The sequence below is a fragment of the Erythrolamprus reginae genome, chromosome 4 (assembly GCF_031021105.1).
Source record: "Erythrolamprus reginae isolate rEryReg1 chromosome 4, rEryReg1.hap1, whole genome shotgun sequence".
Taxonomy (NCBI): Eukaryota; Metazoa; Chordata; class Lepidosauria; order Squamata; family Dipsadidae; genus Erythrolamprus; species Erythrolamprus reginae.
The window spans coordinates 109,948,897-109,971,689 of record NC_091953.1 but is presented as its reverse complement, the minus strand read 5'-3'; positions in this window follow the sequence as shown (position 1 = coordinate 109,971,689).

Here is a 22,793-nt window from a genome sequence, read left to right as displayed (position 1 = left end):
GTAATAAAACAAAGGTTCGGCACATGCACCACCAAAAGAATTGGTTCAGGGGCATGGCAGGCCTGGGTTGGTGCAGGTTCCAGCAATCTAGGCCGCCAAAATACTGCCGCTTCTATAGAACTGGTCCGAACTGAAAGGAACCCACTTCTGATTGCAATAGGCTCGTTCCTAGTGAAGCAAATGTAGAATTAGAGTCTTTTTTAAAGAAAGAAAGAATGGAAATAAACAGCATTTTACAAGAACAGATGTGGATAAGATGCCTCCTCAATGATGCTAATTTAAGTTGAAATGCCTGTTCCACTTTTGCTTTTTTTTTGAAAAAAAAAAGTATTTCTAAATGACTGAGAATAACACCAATGTTCAAATGGCCTTTTCCCCTTCTGCTCCAGACGATTCCTATCAACAGCTTCGCCATGCACCCAAATAAATAAAGTAAAATGGCGTTCTCCTTTGCATAAGTCGGCCTTTCAGGGTCCTTGCTTAATTCATCTTTGAAAGCAACATCAGGAGGGCAACAGATTTAAAGAACTTGTTAAGGTCCTAGCCTTTATGTCATCTAAAGGTTAATGATGTACTTCCCTAGCTCTTGTGAGGAAAAGGTTTTATGAATGCCTTATTTAAAGCTGCAAAAATACCCTTCTTGGGAGGAAGTGCATATTTATGTGCATTTTAAAACAAAAAACACACAACATTTCCTCCCCCTCCTTCCCGTTCCAGAAAAACAGCCTGAACTGTCAGTTTGTCTAACCTTTCTTTGCCTGTCACTGCAGTCTCATGATTAAATGTGACGATTATAATCATTAATGATGTTCTCTGTGGGTGGAATTTTGATGTGTGGAAAATAATTCTGTTTATATTGCAAAGTCAAATCCATCCCTTCCAGCTCAACACCTGGAGGTCTCTAGGTTAGCTACTAAAGGCTGGTTATATTTGTGTCACCGGATTTTAATATTAAATCCTGTAGCAATGGGAAAGAGGAAGGTATTTCACTCTACACTTTAATCTCTGCCATTTCTTTTAACCACAATAATCTGTTAGACATAAGTGAACTTGATTTGACCTAGACATGAACTTCTAAAAAGAGAGTTGGAAAGAAAGAGTAAAAGAACATGAGCGCGCAAGAGAGTTCTTGTTTAATACACAGAGAATATTTGTGCAAATTTCCCGTTGTTCAGTTGTTTTTGCCTGGAGCCTTGTAAGAATACATTAAATCTTCTTTGTCTTTGAAATCTTGTCAGACCCGTTTGCAATACTCTATTGATGGGTTTGCAGAATCCAGTATGGCTTCAAAGTTCTTTTTGTGGGGTTTGAAACTGGGGGGAAAAAATTGGAATGAAATGTAACGTTTCAGATAATTTGGAAATTGTGTGTTACAAGAAATTTCCTCAGCAATGTCAATTTTGTTCAAAGACTTGCATTTCAAAACTACAACTTTTCATTTATGTTCTCCATGGATGTTAATATAAAACTAACTTGGCATATAGCTGGTGTGTTAAAATGTAATGACAATTATTAATAGAACAGTATTAAACAATGCAATTTATGTAGTGAATTCCATAGATGTAATTGTTAAAATTTAAAACAGTATGCCTAAATATCTTGCATATTACATGCTTTCATTTTCTGACAAATTAAAGAAAATACTGAATTTCATTTATATGTATGGAGCAATGTAGGTTTTTAAATCTATTATGGTATGATTCATTCAAGATAATGGAAGTCATGCTTTACTCTCTTAAACATATGTCTTTCTTAAACAACAAAAGAGAAAATATATAGGTGTTTGTTTGAGTGTCAATTCTTTCAACTCTTTCAAAGCATTTCCTCAGTGACAGCAATATTAATAGTAGTTGTATCAACACAATTATTATTATTAATAATATGCTGCCTCTATCTCACATAGTATTCAAGTTAGTGAATAAAGTACAAACATTAATCAAACATTTGTAATGACAACTTGTGGTAGAAACTGCACCATTTTTCCAACTGCCATAACTGATTAGATAATGAAGCTATCACATTATATAAACAATGACATTAATGTAACCTGAACATCAGTATAAGAAACCTGAAGTAAAGTTGGTGTAATAACTGGAACTCACGTATTAATCAGGCCGTTTATTATAAGAAGTCGTGCCAGCGTAGGCAGATACACACACTTAAGGTTACAGCAGAAAGCATAACATTTATACAGCAGACAGGCTGAGGAGCCAACCAATACAAAACAGAATAATCTCCCGCCTGCATTGTTACTTAGTAAGCGCGGCCAATCAGCACCTTGGAGAAGGCGCCAATCCCCGCGGCTTTCCCTGCTGCCGGTCGTCAGGCAGATATAACACTCCTTTCTTCTTGGTTGGAGCAAACGTAATCCTTCAGGTAGGCGGGTTTTTTTGAAATCCTGCTGGAGCGTCTGAGCTCTTCCTGAGACTCCGGCTTGGCCTCCAACTCTGTCAATCTTTCCCTTAACTCCCTGTGTGGAGAAGCCACTCCTGAACATATGTCTGGGGCAGGACTTTCCAGTCCCCTAGCTTGGGGTGGTAACGGAAACACCTCCCTTTCCAGCAATCCTTCCCCGCGCTCCGTGACTTCCTGATCTCTTGCCCGGTCCAACCTGATTTGGTCCAAGTGCCTTTTCCAAACCCTGCCATCCCTTAATATTGTTTCAAAGGAACGAGGCCCCAATGCTCTACTAATTGTTGCCCGCTTCCAGTTCTGCCCCCCTGCGTATGCCCGCACATACACCCTGTCACCAACCTCTATTTTCCTTCCCGCTGGATCTGGCCACTGTGCAGCAGGGGCATATAAGGGATGTAACCTGTCCAGGGTAATCCTCAGTTTCCTGCCCATTAACAATTCGGCCGGAGTCTTACCAGTTGCCACACATGGCGTGGAGTGCTGAGCCATTAGCAACTCCGTGACTCTCTGGTGCCATGACCCTTGTGGCATCCGTTTGAGGGCATCCTTGGCAGAGCGTACCATGCGTTCCGCCTGCCCATTTCCGGCGGGATGCCAAGGCGATGCCAGGGCATGTCTGATGCCCACAGCTGCCAAAAACGACTCAAAAGCCACAGAAGTGAATTGAGGGCCATTGTCCGAGACAAGTATGTCAGGGAACCCATGAGACGCGAACAATGTTTCCAAAACTGTCACAATAGCCATAGACTGAGTAGACCTCAAGCGGGCCACCTCTAACCACTTAGAGTGGGCATCCACGACTATTAAAAAATTCTCGCCCATAAAAGGACCGGCCAGATCAATGTGTAGCCTTGCCCATGGCCCCGCAGGTGGCTCCCAACACAACGATTCCGCTCGGGGGGGAAGAGACCTACTCTCTTGGCACACCTGACAAGCTGCCACCCGCTGTTCTATCTCCTTATCCATGCCAGGCCACCAGACATAGTCTCTAGCAAGCCCTTTCATCCGGACAATGCCGGGATGTCCTTTATGTAACACAGATAGGACATGTGCACGTTGCTTGGGGGGAATTACAACTCTACTCCCACGGAGCACACAACCCTTTTCCACTGACAGCTCTAGTTTGCTACGAAAATATAGGGCATATTCTTCCCCCGGAGAAGAGGCAGGCCAGCCCCGGAGAATCCACTGCTTAATCCTAGATAAAACTAAATCTTTTCCCGTCTCCCTGGCTACCTCCGGAGCTGCCAATAAAACAGGCTCATTCCCAATGGCCAAAACCGTGCTGGCAGGAGCAGGATCTGACAGGAGCTCCGTAAGGGGACATCTACTCAACGCATCCGCGTGTGCAATGTGGCGGCCCGGCCGGTAAGTCAACGTATAACAATAATTGGCTAAAAATATTATCCAGCGCGACATGCGCGGAGACAGCACAATCGGACTCTGCCTATTCCCAGCTAGTAACCCTAACAGAGGCTGATGGTCCGTGACGAGCTCAAAGTGCCGGCCATACAAATAGTTGTGGAATTTCCGCACCCCCGCGATCAGAGCCAAAGCCTCCTTATCGATATGCCCATAATTCCGTTCTGCCTTAGCTAGTGTGCGGGAGAAAAATGCCAATGGAGCCTCCTTCCCATCTGGCAACTTGTGGCTCAGCACCGCCCCCACGCCGAACTGTGAGGCGTCGCATGTAAGAATTAAAGGCAACGTCGGGGAATACTGGGCGAGTACACTGTTGGAAGTCAGAATTTCTTTTACCGCCAAGAATGCCGACTCTTCACGCCTCCCCCAATGCCAAACAGCCTCCTTATCCAGCAACCTATGGAGCGGCTCAGCGACCGATGCCTTGTGAGGCAAAAATACGGCATAAAAATTTAATAAACCTAAAAATGCTTGCAGCTCTTGTTTTGACTGAGGTCTCGGCGCCTCCTTAATTGCCCTAGTCTTATCCCCTGTGGGGTGGATTCCCTCAGCATCTACTGTGAAACCTAAAAATTCTACACTCGGGACCCCATAAACACACTTTTTTGCCTTTAACTTGAGTCCAGCATCTCTAAACTTAGACAGTACCTGTCTAGTTCTCATTTCCAACTCCTCCGCCGTCCCCCCAGAAACCAATACATCATCGAAATAGGGGACAGTTCCCCCAATTCCGTAAAGTAGCCGCTCCATGAGCCCCTGGAAAATTCCAGGGGCAATAGACACCCCGAATTGAAGTCGGTTGCACTTAAACACCCCCCGGTGAGTAATTATAGATTGCGCCTCAGCAGTTTGGGGGTCCACAGGCAGCTGCTGGTACGCTTGCGTTAAATCCAGCCTCGCGAACAACCTGCCCTTTCCTAGTGAGTGGAGCAGCTGCTGCACCACTGGCAGGGGGTAGGAATGATGAGCAAGCGCCCGGTTGATAGAACATTTATAATCGCCACACAAGCGAATTCCCCCATCCCCCTTGACCGCAATTACCACTGGGGTTTCCCATTTCGCCTGGTCAATAGGTTCTAAAACGCCTTGGCTAATTAATCTGTCCAATTCTTCGTCCACTTTGGGCTTCAGAGGAATGGGTACACGGCGGGGTTTAAGTCGGACAGCTGGGACATTAGGGTCTAAGCTAAAAGAAATCAATGAGCCCTTGTAACAGCCCAGACTGGAGTCGAACACCGAGGGAAATTCCTTGGCCCACCTGTCAAAACCAGTCTCCTCCCTCACTGCATTCACTCCCGTAACAGATAACCCCAGGGCAGTAAACCAGTCCAAACCCAGCAAATTGGCAAAAGGCCCATTCACGATAATTAAAGGCAATTTGCCTGTAAAAGCCTTAAAATGAACAGTAAAGGTACCCTCCCCCACAACAGGGATCTGAGTTCCCTGGTAGTCCTTGAGGTTGAGCTGACACGGCCGAAGTTGAGACTTCCTTAGCGCGGGAAAACATCGCTTCGCCGTCGTCCAGGACACCAGGGATCGGGCGGATCCAGTGTCGACTTGCATCGGGCAAACAGTGTGTCCCAAGCGCACAATCACGGAAATCTTGTCCACCGAGGAGGACGTCTTTCGCACGTACGCTGTAGTCGAACGCGGAGAAGTATAAATAGCATTGCAGTCTTCCCGGCGAGAATACGAGGACCGTCTCTGCCACCGAGAGCCTGAGTTAGAAAAGTCTTTTTGCTCCCTCTGAGCCGGCGGAGGAGATCTGCGGGACCGGCAAACCTTAGCGATATGCCCTTTAGCACCACAGCGCCAGCAAGAAGCGCCACGGAAAGAGCAATTTACTCTGAGATGCCCCCCCCCGCACCCACGGCAAGGAGACAGTGGGGCCCGGGGCCGGGTGGCAGGCTGCTCCCGTCCACGACTCGCAGTCAACCGACAAACTTCCTCCTCAGTAGGCGCTGATGCCCCCTCTGCTTCTGCAGGCACCCCTGGCTTGTCTGGTGAAGGGCTAATAGGCACGGTGACATTAACTGAAGAGTCCATGGCTGCCACGGATTGTGTGGACAACTCAAATGCCCTGGCCTCTGACAAAGCTGTGTGAAATGATAAATCCTGGATGGCCAATAACCGCCGCTTGAGGCGACCATCTCTTATGCCAAATACCAGTCGATCAAGGAGGTAATCGTTCAAATCCAAAAACTCACAATAAAGAGCCGCCCTGCGTAAGGCAGCTACATAGTCATTTATCGATTCGCCCTCACCTTGATTTCTCTGGTAAAATTTATACCTTCTAGCACAACGGGAGGGAGCAGGGGCATAATGATCTTGGAGAGTTTTAAGAAATTCCTCCCAGGGCACATTGTTAATGGAAACCGGGGCAAACAAAGCCCGAGCTGTCTCGAACATTTCCGTGCCGCAAAATCCGAGGAAATAAGCCCTCTTACGGTCACCAGAAATCTCTGAAAATCCATTTGCGATTAGAAAACAGTCAAACCTGGCCACGTATGAGTCCCAGGTCTCCCCTTGTGGATCAAAGGGGGGAAAAGATACGTGGGTAGACATTGTGGTAAATATAGTTACCCACAATAGTAGGAATCCTCGTCGCCAAATGTAATAACTGGAACTCACGTATTAATCAGGCCGTTTATTATAAGAAGTCGTGCCAGCGTAGGCAGATACACACACTTAAGGTTACAGCAGAAAGCATAACATTTATACAGCAGACAGGCTGAGGAGCCAACCAATACAAAACAGAATAATCTCCCGCCTGCATTGTTACTTAGTAAGCGCGGCCAATCAGCACCTTGGAGAAGGCGCCAATCCCCGCGGCTTTCCCTGCTGCCGGTCGTCAGGCAGATATAACAGTTGGTATGTTTAATTTTCTTTTTATCTATAAAGTTCTTGTACATTTAATCTGAAGAAATGGAGTCTGATTGGTCTGAACTGTCAAATCCACCAACTTTAAGATGTGTGGACTTCAACTCCCAGAATTCCCCAGCCGGTATACTAAGTGTAGACATTGCTACTGTATTATGGGTTCATCTTTCCCCTCCATTCCAATTAAAAATCTGTTCACAGAAATCTGGCAAAAATCTCTAGATAGCAGGAAAGAGATATCAATATTTCTTTCTGTTCAGTGTTACCATCAGTTTTCCAATATTCTGTAATCCAAATCTGGTGGTCCTACACAATAATAACAATTTAGAATGACACTAGGGAGATTTTATCTGTGGCTAAGGAAAAATCCCCCAATTTAATCTACCTAGGATTTTTTTCTATGCAGATTGAATTTTGAGAAAAGCGGCTAGGACGAAATCATTGTAACAACTGGGACTGTAAAGTTAAATCCTGACCTCTCCATGGATTAGATTTCTGGAATTAATTTTTAAGTAGGAAGGACACAGTTGCCTTTTAAAGTCTGCATCAATGTGAAGCTTTCTTGTAAGACTCAATTAATACTCTTGGGACAAAAAGCACAAATCCAAATTTGTGCTTTTGTCCATTTTATTTTTCATAGAAAATGTGTTTAGATGTGTTTAGTGTCTTAATAATGACTGCTTTTCAATCTACAATATTATTCAAGCAATAGCTAAAATGAAATGAAATGAAATAAATGAAATGATAAAATAAAATAAAATAAAATAAAATATAAAATATAAAATATAAAATATAAAATATAAAATATAAAATATAAAATATAAAATATAAAATATAAAATATAAAATATAAAATATAAAATATAAAATATAAAATATAAAATATAAAATATAAAATATAAAATATAAAATATAAAATATAAAATATAAAATATAAAATATAAAATATAAAATATAAAATATAAAATATAAAATATAAAATATAAAATATAAAATATAAAATATAAAATATAAAATATAAAATATAAAATATAAAATATAAAAAATATAAAATATAAAATATAAAATATAAAATATAAAATATAAAATATAAAATAAAATAAATAAAATAAAATAAAATAAAATAAAACAAAATAATGAAATGAAATGATAAAATAATAAAATAAAATAATGAAATGAAATATAAAATAAAATAAAACCCACCACAGGAAGACACACAAAGAATTGTCATAAAACCCAAGAGACTTTTGGTATTGCATTTCTTTTTCTTAATTAATGGCTTTGCCTCTATTAATTTAATTAATTTAACTCATTATTTAACCATATGTAAAAAAAAAAATTAAAAATAATTTCCAGCCTTAAACAAAATTCCATGGCAGATTAGAACAATGGTGCTGCTAAGTAATATATGCAGTATAATGTTTCATATTGATGAACCAAACAAAAGATATATGAGGTAGTAGAAATGACAAAGCTCACATATGAGTTACAGGATAAAGATATCCAGGAATTTCACAATACTTGGGACAGGTGGTATGTCTGGGTTACAAAATAAATAAATAAATGAATGAATGAATGAATGAATGAATGAATGAATGAATAAATAAATAAGTAAATAAGTAAATAAGTAAATAAGTAAATAAATAAATAACAAAATAAAATAAAAATAACTAATAATAATAACAACAACGCAATTTATACAAAAAACTAAGAGAAAAAAATCAAACTGTTGTCAAAAATAAATATAGTTGTTTCAAGGAACCATTATACCATGGAAAAATATAGAGGAAGTGAAAGTAATCACATAGAAATGGATATTAATAAATTAATGAAATTTATGTGTATCAAAAAATAAAGAAAAAAAACTGTTATAAATGAATCAGCTGCAAAAACCAATTATCCTGCAATTTAGCAGGTGCAACTACTAAGTTCTGATACCAAAAACAACTCACATATAAAGCATAATGCTTTATTTTGTCTTGAGTGTATGTATGTATGTAATTATGTAATTTTATGTAATTTCTTTTTTCTTCTGTAAATGTTGTGTTGTTTCTTTTACTTTTCTTAATGTAAATAATTAATAAAGATATTTATTTATTTATTTTTTAAAAAGCTCCAAAATATGTTTTAGTCTTTCTGTTTGTAAGGATGATGGGACTCATGAGATGTACGAAAAAAAAAGAAAAGAATGCAGACCACTTACCTCCAAACATTATTTTTCAAGACGATTTATAAACAAGTGTGCATGTTTATATCCACGTCTTCCTCAAACTGGTCACCATCACTAAATCAATTTACTTTAGCTAAGACACTTGAACCTGTAACTAACTATAGATCTTATCCTAGTGACTGCATTAATTTAATAAATATTATTGCAAACAACTGCTCCATTTTTATATGTTCAGTTTACAGAATATGCAAAAACTGCCATTTGGTATTTAAGTCGGCAAATACATATTATCAGTTATCTGTGAAGTTCAATCCTGAGGCATGATTGCTAGAAATAATATATTTAATGAAATCAATGAGACATTTTAAATTTCATTAGGTGCTTCTAAGCATGATGACTTGACTCACAGCCAAGTATTAGCTAATTTTCTGTATTCTCTATTTTAATTTTGAAGGCATCATATATGCTATAGTTTCAAATGGACATTGGAGGTAAAATCAGATACATGAATACATATTCCTCCTCCCAAAAGTAATTTATTTTAGGGTCCATTTAAAAATTCTTTAGAGATGAAATAAATGATTAGAATGCGCATGTTACAGAATAATTGTAACAGATCAGACAGCTAAGAAAAAAATGATTTAAAAAACAATTAAAGGAACAAGAGAAGCATCCGATGGGACGACACCCACCAAACAAAAAATTAAAATGGCAACTCCAACAGAGTATCAAAAGCACATTTCCTTTTTATTTGTCTATCAATGGATGTTTGGTCATACCTGCCATGTTGATGCTGTATCCCACCTGTAAAAAGATGCCCTTGGGAACAAGAATATTCAGCCAATGTAAAACTGATTTGGATTGTATGCATAATAAAAAAAGGGGGGAAAGAAAGGGGATAAAAGCTAATTCAAATAAATAAGAATTAGGAAACTTGCTTTAAAAAAGCATGGAGCAATGACGCAAATGCAATCAAGTATTTCTTTAAAAATTGAATCGCAAGAATTTGTTGCACTGTTTTTTATTTCCATTAAAAAGCGCACTTGTTCTATATTCTGGGCAGGCAATTTCAGTTTCCCTCCTGTGTTTTCCTATTTCCTCCCCAAAACATTTTGTAGCTTTTCATTTGACTACATTTGGGGAAAGCTACTCCTTAGATGATTTTTTATTTCTAACCACCATCTCAGCATGAATTCACCATTTTAAGGCAACTTAAAGCTTAAAAACAAATCTACAATAAATACACATAAAATATTACAAGCAACACTTTGTGATTACACATCAGCCAATTTTCTCTTCAGCAAAGTTCAGGACTTTCCCAATTCTTGAATTATTTTAAACCAGCAAATTTGCTTTCTATTATTTGGGGACCACTACAATTTCAATTCAAAGGAGCAGTTCCAAAAAAATGCACACAAACTATCAAAATAAGTACCTGACCTCTAAAAATCTCGATTAAAGCAACTAGACACAAGGACAGTCTTCCCCCACATGCCATCACTCTGCTAAACAACTAATTCCCACAACACTGTCAAACTATTTATTAAGACTGCATCATCATCATGTTGTTGTTATTGTTATTGTTATTATGTCAATACAACACAGCAAACGCGATCACTATGCTGGATTTCATATTTCATCACCAGTCGGGCACTTCCCAAGCACCTAGGACTGAGAGATGTAGCGGCGAATTATGTTTGCCAATCCCAGTAAAGCAGCCTTTTGCAATTGACAGATGGAGATTTTGTCAATTCCGATGGTTTTCAAATGTCCACTGAGATCCTTTGGCACTGCGCCCAGCGTGCCAAATACCACTGGGATCAATTTCACTGGCTTATGCCAGAGTCGTTGCAGCTCGATTTTTAGATCTTCATATTTCACTAAATTCTCTAGCTGCTTCTCCTCAATTCTGCTGTCCCCTGAGATTGCGATGTCGATGATCCATACCTTCTTTTTCTCCACAATCAGGATGTCTGGTGTGTTATGCTTCAGAATTCGGTCAGTCGGAAGTCGGAAGTCCCACAGTAGTTTTGCTTGCTCATTTTCGACCACTTTTTCGGGCTTGTGATCCCACCAGTTCTTTGCCACTGGTAAATGGTAGTTCCGGCACAAGTTCCAGTGGATCATCTGTGCCACAACATCATGTCTATGCTTGTAATCAGTCTGTGCGATGTTTTTGCAGCAGCTGAGTATGTGATCGATTGTTTCATCTGTTTCTTTACATAGTCTGCACTTTGGATCGTCTGTTGATTTTTCAATTCTGGCTTTGACAGCATTTGTTCTAATGGCCTGTTCTTGTGTTGTTGTTGTTGTTGTTGTTGTTATTATTATTATTATTATTATTAGCCTTCCTATTACCTATCTCCTCCTTCTTATGACTATAATCTTGTTGCTTGTATCTTTACGATTTATATCGTTTAGTTTAGTTTCCTAGTATGATTTGATTGCTTATTTAGTGTCCTATGACTCTCACTAAAAGTTGTATCTTATGATTCTTGATCAATATATTGTTTATGTATATTGAGACTTTATGCACCAAAGACAAATTCCTTGTGTGACCATGGCCAAAAAATCTATTCTATTCTATTCTATTCTATTCCGTTCTCATCAAAATGATAGAAGCAGCATCTTGCTATAATAATGCCCTTTCTTGCGGGTGTGTGATGTTGTGAACCACATACAAAAACTCATACCATAATGGCACGGCATTGCTTTTATAATATTCTGTAACTTGCTTTTGTTGAATTCATCAGAGACGGGGCAAGTCAAGTGATTATTAAGCAAGAAGCAATAATGCTGAAAGGGATAAAAATCGCAGCCCACCTCCCCCCAAAAAGACTAGTCAAATACAGAAGGGAAATGATCTCTGGGAAGTTAAGAGTTGGTTACCTTTTGCATTGCATTTCTGGCTTGGATCTAACAGAGTGGAAGGATGGAAGGCACTCACAATGAAAAATTAAAGTGATCCACATAAATAATTACCATTGAAATGTAAATAGAAAAGGCCTATACCAAGTGGGATAGTATTTAATATACTGAATGAATTGGGGCATAGTTTTTCAACAGCACTTCGATGGTAGAGAAGGTGGATGTGATTTATTTATTTATTTATTGTTTAAATCTCTGCTCTCATTTTGCCCCGAAGTCTCAACAATCTATCGAAGCTGAAATAACATGAAAATGACTATATGAGCTATCTTGGTTAATGGCATTTGGGCCCACTTCAGCTTGCATAAAACATTCTTAACCAGCCACGCTGGAGGAGAAGAAGTTCTTCGGTAGTCACGCCAAGCATTTGCACACGTCTTGCTGCTCAAGGATGTGTTACAAATCTAAATCGGACATCTTATGTAAACATTCTTTATATGGAATGTAGGATTTTTTATTTCATAAAACCGTTGATGTGTGAGAGGTTTTCAGCACTCAGTAATCAGATATACTACCTTTCTGCAGCAAAGATCGTTGTATTTTTTTCTTCTCAATCTGCATCCTGATGCCAAGATTTTCTTCTGAACGAGAAATAAATGGCAATAGATTTGTAGGCAGAAGAATTAGATTGTATTCTACATGCCTTCTCCCCACACTTTCTTGTGGCATTTTGTCTTGAAACACTGGCATTCAATATAGTTTACACTATATATTACTTTAAATGTTTTACATTTAGCACATGTTTAATGCAAATTCTCAGGATGGAATTAAAGGCTATATGTTTTTTTGAATTTGAGATGGTCTTTAAGCACAAACAAATTGTCATTTAGAAATGGACAATATTTTGCAAATTTTGAGCAGATATCAATGTATCTTTTTTATGTTAGAGTCAATGCACAAAAATATTTGCTATAAAATCTATGAATAGTATTATTACTGAGCAGCAAGATTGAAATATATAACCCTAAATGTTTTAGGAAGAATAGGGATATTTTGATGGCTGGATGATTGATGGCTAATTATGCAGATTTTTTTCATATGAAGTTGCTTTTTTCCACCTTCTGATGCAACTAATGCTAAAATCATTACTTAAAAATTATGAAGCTAAGGCTGAAATATGGTTTAATTGAGTCAAAATGGAACCATTGCGGTTTTATTCAACTTTGTTAGACTAGCAATTAAAATCTCAGTAAGTGGCTTGAGTTGCTTGTCAAGAAGTAGGATGAAGAGGAAAATAAACGGCTCTAACACAATTGGGAACAAAGCTAAGTCCAGGCTATTTATACTTCCAGTTGATAAAAATCTTTTTTGACCCATTGCCCTTTATCATACTAAGGTCAATGTGACTTATACCAATACCATTATTTTATGATCAGAAAGATTGGGTTTGACATCCTGGTACTGTCAGTTGGAAGTAACTGACAGAAGAGGAGGATATCAGAAGTGTGTTCTGGCAGGCGTAAAGTATAGCAAACAGATGCTGCATAAGAAGAGAGCGAGTTTTGAGAACCAGTTTGAAAACATAATAATGTGGAATAAGAAATGAGCACATTGCAAAAGAAAGTCCAGGGAAAGTAGTAGTCAGAAAACTAACCTATGTGACAGCTGTTATTTTATATGGTAAGTAAAATTTATATGACTCAATTCAATAGGGCATTAGAAAGATTCCAAATAGAGAACAGAATGGGGTATCTCAAATGCCCATCCTTAACTCTCACCCATCTTTCTTTGAAGGTCCTTTCTATGACATGCTGTTCTTTGTTACTACATGGGTGATGATGAGAGATTGTTGGATAGGTTTGCTGAAGCTCTTGTTATAACTCATCTCTGGGTCATTGCATCCTGACACATATTTTCTGCATTACAATCACAAAGTGAGAAAGGCTATTGTGTCACGGGTGCCCTTGTGCAGAGCAAAGCAAAGGAGATTGTAAAATGAATGTGGTACCTTTGCACTCAATATTCACATGTTGCAACTTTACAAGGGCAAATGTATTGTATTGACACAGGATCTGCAAATACATTAAGACTATTTTTATAGGTAGTGGATCATACTATGCATTAAATGAAACAGGAAGCAGGCAGAGGCACTGCACCAGAAGTGGATTGCTCTTGGTTTGGACTGGTTCTATAGAACTGGTAGAAAAAAATCCCCCCCACACTCACCGAACTAGGAGTGATTGCCGGCTGGCTACGCCCCTGAACCAGCTTTATTTATAACATGGCACCACCATCTTACTTTTTGCTTATGTGCATGTGCAGAGGCTTGGTTTGCATCACTGCACATGCGCAAATAATGTGTGCACATCCACATGGCATGGGAGCAAGCGGACCAGCGGTGAGGTAGGTTAGAACCCACCCCTGATGTGCACCACAGCAAATACTGTACCTATTAGTCTCCATTTTTGAACAATAAAATGCAAGACTACTGCTAATGTTAGAGAACTGGATATTTTTAGTTAACTGCTCAAGGTCCAGTTCTATATCCCTCACTCTTCATTTATGTTTCCTTCTGCAGTTAAAATCTATTTTGATTATCTAATGCTGGGTATAGTTTGTATGGGTGATTATTAATTTGATTCCAATTCAAAAACAGAGGAATTGTGTCTATATATAATTAAGAAATCAAAGCTTTCCTTGAGTAAGTGTGCCTTTTTTCTTTATTGACTGGAAGGAGAGATGACAAGGCCTATGCCCCAATATGGTATCGGACATTTACTTATGATTAGTGGTAACTTCGTATTTTGTACATTTTCCTTCCTACAGGCCACTGAAGATGACTGTAGATTTGTAGGTCAGAGGTTCAAATCTCAAGCGGATCAAGGTTGACTCAGCCTTCCATCCTTCCGAGGTGGGTAAACTGAGGACACGGATTGTGGAGGCAATATGCTGGCTCTTTTTTTAAAAAGTGCTAAAATGTTGTAAGCCTCCCTGAGTCTAAGGAGAAGGGTGGCATAAAAATCAAACTATAAAACCTGGTATGAGATTAAAAGAAAATTTTACAACAAAATTCCTAGATGGCTATCTACCATGGAAGCCATAGTATATCCGAATTTAATAGACCCTACCAAGACCATAAAATATAAAGATATTTTACATCCAAATGGAGAACTTAAAACTAAACAAGAATTGGAAATACAAAATTATAGGATGGACGAGTGGACATATATACAAATAAAATCAAGATATAATAAGGATAAACAAATACCAGGTATAGCAAATTCCACCCAAACTCTAGACAAGATCTTAACAGGAAACGCTGAAAAATAGATAACCAAACTATACCAGATTTTACTAGAACACGAGAAAGAAAAAGAGATGATTAAAAATCCAATGGTAGCCTGGGAGAAAAACCTACAAAGAAAAATCCATATAGCAGAATGGGAGAAAACATGGAATACAATAACCAAAATCACCCTATCATCAGCCTATAAAGAAAACTATTACAAACTATTTTACAGGTGGTATCTACCACCGGCAAGACTTGCCAAAATTTATCCAGCACTACAAAATGTATGTTGGAAATGCAATAAAGAAAAAGGAACTTTCTTCCATATGTGGTGGTCCCGCCCTAAAATCCAAAAAATTTGGGAAACAATTTACAAATGGTTAAAGGAAATCACGAAGGAGGAAATAGAGTACTCACCGGAGGGGATGCTCCTCGGAATTTGGAAAAAATCTTACTCGAAACAAACCCTTTTTTTAGCGACTCACATAAATACAGCTACAAGAATTGCAATTGCGCAAACTTGGAAGAACAAACAGACCCCCAATATAAATTTAATAATAGAAAAAATATATACATGTGCAGAAATGGATAAATTGACAAACCTACTTAAGGGAAACAGAATCAACGAAACTAAAAGCATGTGGAACAATTGGCACGAGTGGATTCAAAGGAAAAGATTTGTATAACCTTATACAAAATAGCAGTACAAACCTTAAAAAAAAAATGAAAATACCATTTGAATGTTTTTACCCTGTTTTGCATTGCATAGTATTAAGTTAATATTATCCATATAACAACTGTAACCGGTAAAAAAGTTGGATAAGACCTGTAAACTGTATAAACAAATTGTGATATATGTATCTATAAAACAATAAAAAGATTTGCAAAAAAAAAAAAAAATCAAACTATAAGTAAGTAAGTAAGCAAGCAAGCAAGCAAGCAAGCAAGCAAGCAAGCAAGCAAGCAAGCAAGCAAGCAAGCAAGCAAGCAAGCAAACAAACAAACAAACAAACAAACAAACAAATAAATAAAATATCCAGTTCAGAATATCTTGTTATCTTGGTTTTCTTACTGTGAATATTTACTATATGGAATGAACTCAAATACCTTTTATTCAATTGTGGCTTTAAATAGCAAAAATGCAAGGTGAGATGGATTGAAAGATAATTCGGGGCACAACAGATTCAAACTTAATATTAACCGCTCCAAACTTGACTGTAAAATATATGACTTCAGCAACCGAGTTGTCGAAGCATGGAACTCATTACCTGATTCAGTAGTGTCAACCCCTAACCCCCAACATTTTTCCCTTAGACTATCCACGATTGATCTCTCCAGGTTCCTTAGAGGTCAGTAAGGGGCGTGCATAAGTGCACCAGTGTGCCTTCCGTCCCCTGTCCAATTGTCTCTCCTTATCTCATTTATTTTTTGTTCCTTTCAAATATGTTCACCTATACTTTTATATCTTTTCTTCTATTCTTTTCTTTACTTATATTATTACATATATTTCTCTTCAATGTGTATTATGTATTGTACAAAATAAATAAATAAATAAAAATAAATAAACATATGAACATAACATACAATCCTTAAGAAGTGGTATTGTTTCCTTGCTGATAGCTAGGAAAGCAATCTGCTTGATTGACCAAAGATGCCCCCTAGATTCCCACAAGCCTTGAATGCTCTTCTCTTCTCATCAGTGATCCTGTAAAGTGCCAAGAAACAGGAATATACAGTCTTCTAAGACTCCAATTCTATGTCAAAATATATAAAGATGCCTTTTAAAAAATTCTGCTTCTTACATTTAGCTGAGGTTGTGGTTTTTGATGGTTTCATCACGAGTGCATCACATTATTTTCTTCACAGTGCCAGACAGAAGCAGGATCACTTGGTATCTTTATTTTGCCTCCCTTAAGGGCATAAAAGGGTTAAAGCTGATAAGTCCTTTGAGACTGTCCACTCTAATCACTCACAGTATTGCTTCTTTTTGGTATTGAGCCGTGTTTCTCAACTTCAGCCATTGAAGCATGGACTTCAATTCCTGGGTGTTGAATCCATATATCTTAAAATAGCTGAGATTGAGAAATACTGATAAAGAGAAACAGATTATGGAAATATTTCCTTGTCCTATCTTTTCTCCCAGATTTTTTCTCTCTTATTTTCTCCTGTTTTATCAGTTATTTTTGTATGCTTCCTAATAATAATAATAATAATAATAATAATAATAATAATAATAATAATAATAATAATAATAATTTATTAGATTTGTATGCCGCCCCTCTTCGAAGACTCGGGGTGGCTCACAACAGTAATAAAAACAGTATAAAAATGGAACAAATCTAATAATAAAATATATAAAAACCTCAACAATTAAAAACTATACAGCACGTACACATCAAACATGAAATATAATAAGCCTGGGGGAGATGTCTTAGTTCCCCCATGCCTGGCGATATAGGTGGGTTTTAAGTAACTTGCGAAAGATAAGGAGGGTGGGGGCCATTCTAATCTCCGGGGGAAGTTGATTCCAGAGGGCCGTGGCCGCTACAGAGAAGGCTCTTCCCCTGCGGCCCACCAAACAACATTGTTTGGTCAAAGGGACCAGGAGAAGGCCAACTCTGTGGAACCTTATCGGCCACTGGGATTCGTGCGGTAGAAGACTTACTGTATGTATGTATGTGCTGTTTGGTTTTAATTATGATAGGGTTTTTAGTTTTTTTAATATTAGATTTGTGCCACTATAATATTGTTTTTATCGTTGTTGTGAGCCGCCCCGAGTCTTCGGAGAGGGGCGGCATACAAATCTAATAAATTATTATTATTATTATTATTATTATTATTATTATTAATGCTTAGTAAGTCACCATTAAGCTATATATTTGGTAGCTAACTGAAAGGTACATGTGTTTGTTTTGATCTGGATATAGCGATTGATTGAATGCTTGGTGGGTGGAAACCAAATTCTAAATCACATGGAATAATACCGGACAACAAAGATTTTGCTTCCTGAACAGTTTTAGATGTGTCATAGATTTTTGGCTGCTAATCATGAAAATACCCTGTAATTTAACCCGCCATATAGCATTTTATAAACATTTTCTCTTTTTACACAATGGCAAAGTACACGCTTCACTACCTGTTAGCTATGCTACACATTAAAAAAATCATATGAAAATATGGAAGCGTTGTTGAAGCACATTCAGTACACCAAGAACAACTGGAATGTCAATGGAGATCTAAAAGCAGTAGCTCTGGATTCCTCCTCCAATATGGTTGCTGAACAGTAGGAGCTTTTTCCTGCCAATTATCTGCTGATTTTGCTGCCAAAATCTATACTTTGGCAGTGGCTGCTCTCTGGTTTTGAATCATAACATTTAGAAATGACCCAAGTGGATTTTCAGACAACCATGGACCCACCCAGGAAAAGAAATATTGAAGATTACATTTCCTGATGGGAGCAGCAGAAGGTCGGTCATCCATATTTTCCTCTTGAGATTATTCTCTTAAGAATGCCTGGGTTTTAACTAGACCTTTTGAAGCTTTTGTCTCAGTCTTCTCTTTATCTTTAAAAGTTGACCAACTGATTTAATGCTGATTTATTTTAACCCCCTGATGGACTTTATCTGTTTTATTCCTCTTTGTTTTATAGAGTTGTTTTGAATAGTTTTAGGTTTTCCATAAGGAAATCACACCATGTTCCTGGATAGTAAAAGTGTTTTCACTTGATTTATATGTACATTAAATTCTCATCTCAGGGATTTTGCATTTTATTAATTTGCAAAAAGTTGAAACTTTTTTTTCTTCAAATTTGTCTTTTAATTTTGGATTGAAATATCCAGAAAATATGTTTTTCACTTCTCTGTGCTTTTACTCCGAGGAACATTATTTCAGCGTTCTCTGTTTCCTGTGTTCTCTTATCTATTGTTGCTAAGTTACACAAAGCAATAGTACAGTGTTCCCTCGATTTTCGCAGGGATGCATTCCGAGACCGTCCGCAAAAGTCAAATTTCCGCGAAGTAGAGATGCGGAAGTAAATACATTATTTTTGGCTATGAACAGTATTCCAAGCCTTCCCTTAACACTTTAAACCCCTAAATTACAATTTCCCATTCCCTTAGCAACCATTTAGATTATTACTCACCATGTTTATTTATTAAAGTTTATTTTAAAAAATGTTTTTTAAAGGCAGACGAAAGTTTGGCAATGACATATGACGTCATCGTGCGGGAAAAACTGTGGTATAGGGGAAAAAACTACGAAGTATTTTTTAATTAATATTTTTGAAAAACCGTGGTATAGACGTTTCGTGAAGTTCGAACCTGCAAAAATCAAGGGAACACTGTATATCAGATTATAGACAACAAATGTGGCTGGCATTGGAAGAAATTTCTAACATTCAACCCCTACTTAAAAGGGTTTTTTTAAGTTTGATGAAATGATAATGGTTGCGAAAAATATTCAGATGCAACTAATTGTACACAAATCAGATTCACAAAAGGAATTTGATTTTGAAAGCAGATTTGTGTATTTTTCAAAAAGTTTTTTTATCACATGGTATTTCAATTTCAATGTATTTTAGTCAAAGATCAGTAAGATAATGAACAAAATAAAATTTTAAAACATTAAAAAAAAATTTAAACCTTTTAAAGCAGACATTAATAAGTGAGCTCCAGTAGACATCCCATATCAAATTATCATTATCACTTTGTGATTTGTAACTTTCCTTTCAAAGCCAACGTCATCAACATCTCACGGGAATTTGCCCTATATAGTCAGTTAGAAGACTCACAGTAATGTTGCTGATGTCATTATATTGTTCAACTTAAGCCAGCCAGCCATTTAGGGGTGCAATGAAGTGACAGTTCAGCTTGCCTATATGTGTTGTGATTAGCTCTGGCCCTGCTCCTGCCCCAAGGACTGTGGATGTGGGGGAGACATCCACATGCTGCAGGCCTGTTTTGCCCCCGGTGGAATCTGCTGATGAAGGCTCCTCTGACCAAGAAGACATGAGTGACAGGGAGGAGGAGAGTGTGGCAGACAGCTCAGAAGGAGATCAATTATCTAGCTCCTCCTTGGATTCAGAACAAGAGTTAATGATACAGCCACGCATGAGGAGAGCGATGCATAGGCAACAACAACTGAGAGATTATTATCAAAGAAAATGAGGTCACCTCTGGTTGGGTGGGGCTGTGGTGATTAGTGAGGCTGCTATAAATAGCAGCCTGTGGGTTTGGCCATTGTGAGGATTATCTGATCGTTGTGTTTCGTGACTGCTTTACTGACTTTGACTTTTTGTGTGCTGATTTTCCCCCGCTTTGAAACTAAACCAGAGCAAAGTGTGTTTCACTTTGTGAAAGAAGAAGGACTGTGAATTACCTCACAGCTGCAAGCTAAGTATCACAGAACTGATAAGGGACTTGTACAAATTATCAGTTTGTTTGGAGACCAGTGCTCTTTGCTATACCAAAAGAGGGCTTAGGTTAAGTGACTTTTCATTATAAAGAACATTGTTTTGAATTTTCAAATGTGTGTGTGCCTGAAATTTGTACCTGTGAATTTTTGGGAGGATTCTACCAGAGAGCCCGACAGAACAATAAGTGACATTTTGATATCTGATCAGTTCTGTGTAGTAGAATTCATTGTACCCAAGAAAACACACAGAATTTCTTTCCCTGAATCAGAAAGCAGAGAAATTGGCATATGTGGCTCAGACCAGGCCAAATCACCGAAACAATAGAGTTATTATCAACCTTGCTTTACACCACAGCTTAATGCAATGTGTCAGGCAGTAATCAGCTCTGTTTCACCGTGCTTTGCGCCATAAAAGCAGATTTGTTTAACTACAGCCTGCATTTCAGCTTGACTGAGAATGAAGAATAACTGACAAAGCTTGGCGGATCTCGTGGGCTAGAGCACAGGCACAGAGTGAATCCATCATTTGCTGAAGAGGTAGAGAAAAACTGACAAGCTCATTCATGCCTCAGAGTCATTTTTGGGCTTATTGAAAATGATAATCTGTGCACTTTGGATGAACTTTCCTACTGCTTAATTTAGTACATGTAGCCATGTGAGGAAACTTTTCTGCTTCCTCGCAGAAGTGTTGCTCCTCCAAGCAGAAGTCTCTCTAATCTCTTTTTCTCCTACCTCAAATTCTTTTTGCCTTTTTGAACTTTATACAAACGTCTCCTGCACACAGAGGAGAATTTCAGACTTCACAAAAGTTTAATGGGGTTTTTTTGGAGTCAAAGATCTCTCTAAGCCACAGGATTTCTACAGCAATTTGAATTTGCGATTAAATATGCACGATCATCATCATTATTGTTTCCCTCCCAACTTGGCAAATAAACATCTTGATTTTTTACTTTAAATAGATTAGCAATTTTCTCCTACGTATAAGTAATTGGGCTTCTGAAAACTGCTACGCAGAAATGATAAACAGAAAGGTTATTTTAAATTATGGTCTGAGGGGGCCTTCAGTCAGATTTTTGTGACAGTATTCATACCTCAGTTCTTGTTATTACAAGTGATACTAGGGTGACTTGGAAAGTACCAGAGGATAACATGTATGATGGCACTGTGAAAACTGACAGATTGTATCAAAAAGCAGCATTTGGCCTATGTTTATTATTCTATAAGAATTCACATAGAGCAGACCTGGGCAAGGGGCGGCCCACAGGCTGCATCCGGCCCGCCCACTATCTGTTCTGTCGGGCTCTCTGGTAGACTCCTCCCAAAAATTCACAGGTACAAATTTCAGACACACACACACGTTTGAAAATTCAAAACAATGTTCTTTATAATGAACATTCACATAAACTAAGCACTCTTTTGGTATAGCAAAGAGCACTCATCTCCAAACAAACTGGTAATTTGTACAAGTCCCTTATCAGTTCTGTGATACTTAGCTTGCAGCTGTGAGGCAATTCACAGTCCTTCTTCTTTCACAAAGTGAAACACACTTTGCTCTGGTTTAGTTTCAAAGCGGGGAAAAATCAGCACACAAAAGGTCAAAGTCAGTAAAGCAGTCACGAAACACAACGATCAGATAATCCTCCACAATGGAGGATTATCCACAGGCTGCTATTTATAGCAGCCTCACTAATTACCACAGCCCCACCCAACCACAGGTGGCCTCATTTTCTTTGATAATAATCTCCCAGTTGTTGTTGCCTATGCATCGCTCTCCGCATGCATGGCTGTATCATTAACTCTTGTTCCGAATCCAAGGAGGAGCTAGATAATTGATCTCCTTCTGAGCTGTCTGTCACACTTTCCTCCTCCCTGTCACTCATGTCTTCTTGGTCAGAGGAGCCTTCATCAGCAGATTCCACCAGGGGCAAAACAGGCCTGCAGCATGTGGATGTCTCCCCCACATCCACAGTCCATGGGGCAGGAGCAGGGCCAGAGCTAACCACAACACTATCTGTGACCAGTTTCCTGGAGGAGGAAGCCATGGTGTGGGCGGGGAGACAAGCGCCTCGAATGAACAGGACAGAAAAGCCCCCACCAACAAGGCTCTCTTAGAGCCCCACCTTCACAAGACAAATTGGGGTCGCCCTTTTTAGTCCCATTTTGCTGCAGGAAAGCAACAATCCCTCCTTCCTCACGGCTCTCTCCTCTCTGCAGTGCTGGACAAAAGGCAGCGGGTTGGGAGGGGGCAGTTGCTGAGGCTCAGGGCGGCAGCAGCAGCAGCCCAACAGTGGCAGGAACAGGTTGGGCAGCCAAGATGGGGAGAAAAAACAACAGCCCA